The 3,926-nt window shown below is 52.1% G+C and overlaps 1 protein-coding gene across 6 annotated transcripts in view; it reads right to left on the reverse strand.

Annotated features, from left to right (window-relative positions):
* The window catches only part of LOC125951864 (twitchin), a 37,738-nt gene extending 34,664 nt beyond the window's left edge, over nt 1-3,074 (reverse strand). Inside the window, exon 1 of one of the 6 annotated variants that reach the window (XM_049680952.1) lies at nt 2,967-3,074. The gene's annotated coding sequence lies outside the window, so the exon portion shown is untranslated. Of the gene's footprint in view, nt 1-1,126; nt 1,282-2,252; nt 2,275-2,441; nt 2,600-2,855; nt 2,946-2,966 lie in introns of those variants that run through there. The other 5 variants (XM_049680955.1, XM_049680951.1, XM_049680953.1 and 2 more) reach the window with 5 other exon arrangements.
* Nucleotides 3,075-3,926: the final 852 nt, after the last annotated feature.

Below are 3,926 nucleotides of genomic sequence, written 5' to 3' on the forward strand. Positions count from 1 at the left end.
TTCGCCGAACAGTCAGTGCCGTTGAAACGATGAAATGATATGCATCTCTACGCAAAACCTCAAGTGCAATGCCCCAGAATGCAGCTGGGCCGCGCGTGTCACGACTTTCACTTCGTAGGTTCGTAGGTACATCATCATATTAAAAATAACACCTTACAGTCCCAGTATTGGGCTTGGGTACTGGCCGTGTGCCTGCAGGTGATTGACAGGACAACCATGTTTTGAATACTGCCAGGTAGAACCAGGAATGGAACTGACTCAATGCTGTGTTTCGCCTGACGGCTAAGTATTCGTCATCATGGGGTTTGTCTGCTGGGAGAGGGAGGGCTGAGGGTGTTTGTATGCTAGGGTGGTTCCCAAATCTGCCTGCTGACAGGATTTACAAGGCACTAACTGACTAGGACAGGTGTAGGAGACATAAAAAAAGAATATCATTCTACAAGGAATTCAATATTTGCAAATGCAGTCTTCATCACGTATAAAAAAAAGCTTCTTGCTGATGACAGTCCTATCCCGTTGCTTCTATGCTAAACGGGGGGTCCGTTCAGAATGGTTGTTCTTCGCACTAAACTTCGCACACCACGCAGCAGCAGCACCGTTTTTCATGCTGCATTCTATTCATAGCCACTCCGCACAGCCACTTGGAACACGGCGCGAAACCTTGCCCGCATTCCTAACCCTGACACATTGCTCCTTCGGTGTCCTTCGGCGGTGGACTTGGCTGTCTGTCACCGGATTTGGTCCTCCCCCGCACACACTCACACACGCGCACACACTGTCCGATCTGATCCGATCACTGCACTGCCACCGGCCAAACGCCTTGCGCCGAACCGCAACATAGTCACCTTGAGTCACATAGCGCACCATCACAAACGGTACTGCAACTACACTATGATCCTGGTGAAATGGAACAGTCCAAGTAGCCTATGCTGGCAAAGGTAAACACACCGCATCGCACCGCACCAGGCACCACACGCACTGCCTGGCAGGTAGATCGAGGATCGGCTTTGTGCAATTTACATTTGATTCAATTCGAGACACACACACACGCACATAGTCGGCGATTCGGTCGCCAACCTGTTCCTGCGGAGGGCCCACAAACCCAAAACCTCACTCAACCACCCACCCGAAAGGAGCGGAACTTTCTCGGCCGTGGACGGCGATCAAATGTGCTACTAATTGTGCGTGACCTCCGCGCCGATTCCGCGCTAGCCGCACGATACACACGTTCACACGCACGCACGATCGTCACACCCACGCACACAACCACCCACTCACACACACAAACTCGGGCGGGAGCGGCAAAAAGGACAAACCGAAAATCGAGAAAGAAAATCGAATCGAAGATCCTCCGTCGGTGGCAGCAGCAGCAGCAGCAGCACCGTGGGCACGGGTTTTCACGACTTTCTCTCGCGCGCGATCCGCAGTCCAACACTTGCGTGCCGTGCCGAAAGCGATCTTCGCGAGTCGGTCGCTTTGCATGATGGTTGGATCGTTGGTTTATTTTTAGACTTTTTTCAGTTTTTCTTCTATTTTTACACACGCGATCGCGCACAGATTCCTGCACTGCACATTGGGCGGCGAAAGTGGTGGTGGTGGTGGTGGTGGTGGCCTGTAGACTCGAGACCGTTTTTCTTCTTCTTCTGTGGGTTCTTCGTTTTTTCTCATTCGTTTGGTTCGCATAGAGGCATTCGGTGGGGAAGGAAAATCTGTTGCACCGATTCGCGGGGTCTCGAATTTCTTCGCTTATGTTTACACAATGCTAGCCTCTATATGAAGGCTGGGCATTCAAGGGGGGAGGTGAATGAGACCACCAGAAAAGCGTGAAGAAGAAGAAAATAAAGAAGCAGAAGGAAGTGAAGGCCAGTATAAAAATGATTGCGAAAGAAATAGCCGCTGAGGGGTAGTAAATGTGAACAAGAAATGATCACTGCCGATGTCCATCTAATTACATAATTCGAGGCCAAGGGACAGCAGCGATGGTAATCGTCGATTACGCACACCCACAGACAGATGAGGGATCCAGTGATCGCACTCGATCGCACTCGATCGCACTCGCACACTACACATCAATCACCCTGACGCATTCTGCAGGCGATGGTCTGACAGCTCGAAGGAGTAACAGCTACCCGCGGACACTGGAATCCCTTCCGCTACAACGCAAGTCGATTGTGAAATCGTAAGAATCTCCCCCACCGGTGATCGTTTTGCCTCTCTAGATTTCACAACTTTAGCTAACACGCACTCCACACCTCCTGACCCAACACCAGATGCACTTGATGGCCGGACGGACACTCCTTGGCCCCACAGTCACCACAGTTGAGCACACGTTGAGGGTGCGAACCGGAGTAGCAGATCCCGAAAATAAATCCACTGACTGACCACACGATAACTGGCCTCTCTCTTTCTCTCTTTCGCGCTCTTTCTCTCTTTCTCCTTACTTCGCTACTATTCACCTAGCGCAGAAGAAGAATAATAAGCAAAGCGACGACGAAGAAGACCACAAAGGAGCACGTTAGCCGGGTAGAACCGAGAAATGAGGGACAAAAGGGACCCGGGGATCGAGAGACCCTTAGCCGGTACGACCTCACACTTTCACTGCTCGCGCACTACTACGCACCACTACGGCTGGGAGGCAAATATTGATGAGTTTTTCGTAGCTTCGAGCACCGTAAACCCTCGTAACATCCCCCGTCGTGGCCCAACAAAAGGATGGTCGGGAGGATTCGCTTCTTTCCTCGAGCGCCACTACGCACACTCTCTCTCGCCTCTGTCACTGTCCCCGTACGCACCGTCACCGTGTGACGTAACAACCGTTGAAACTCGTGCGTGCACACACCAAGCTACACACTTACACAAGATCAACCAATTCGACACAGCAGCTGTCGTTTGCTGCTGCTGCCACCACCGTGGTATGCGCACTTCAAACAGGAAGATTAGGGTGTTGGGGCGGGAGGGCTGGTTACTTTTTGGAGGCCTGATCCCTTGGTTGCTGCTCGCTCTCTCGCTACTCGCTGCACTCGCTGAAGACTCGGTATCCGATGTGAGCTACGCTCGCCGACTGACTGACGGTTCGATCGGTCCGGAGCGGTCTAGTCTAGGTGCCGGTTGTTCGGCACGATCATCGGATCATCGGGATCCGCGAAACCGAGTCTGCGTATAGGCACGGGCACGGTGAATCTCGAGAGCGTCTGCAGCGAACTCGAATCTAGATTAAGTAATGAGTGCGCTAAAATTAGCAACCCCCGACAGACCGATCCGAACTCGACCGATCAACCGGAGGGATGACCACCGTACGGAACAACAGAAACACACACGCACAGTTTGGTTAGGGATTGTTTTCGTTTCGTTCGTAGCGAAGGGATCCACAAACAATGTGCCAATGTCGTTCGATCGTTCCAGCCAGTACCAGCTAGCACCTTACGATCGGGGTTAAGTCCAACGAATGGATTCCGATGTGAACCCGGACCTTCACGATCCTAGGCAATCCGGCATCACCTTCGACCTTCGGCGTTGGCATGATTCATATTTAATTAATTTCGGTACCACCGATGAGCGAATGCACACTGGCGCAATCCTGCTGCAATGCCGTACCTTGCCGTGCCACGTGAAAATCACTTCATGGAATGTGCTAATTTATGGTGTGTTTATTGCTTCATCCGTGGCCTGTCACTTCGCCGGCAAGCATTCCACGCTTTTGCACCCCTTTTGGGGTAGAGCGTCCGGCAGCAGAAGGTGAAACGATGGTCACAAAAATGCCACCTACCGATGGAGGCGCCTAGCACGCCACGAATTTTAACGAAGTGCGCGATCCCAGGAACGATGATGCGGCCTACAGGAACGCTCAAAATGCGATGATGTATGACAGTGTTGTGTGTGAACGGACGGACGGCTCGACGTAAGAGGAGTAACAGCTCTTGGGCACG

The sequence above is a fragment of the Anopheles darlingi genome, chromosome 2 (genome assembly GCF_943734745.1).
Source record: "Anopheles darlingi chromosome 2, idAnoDarlMG_H_01, whole genome shotgun sequence".
Classification (NCBI taxonomy): Eukaryota; Metazoa; Arthropoda; class Insecta; order Diptera; family Culicidae; genus Anopheles; species Anopheles darlingi.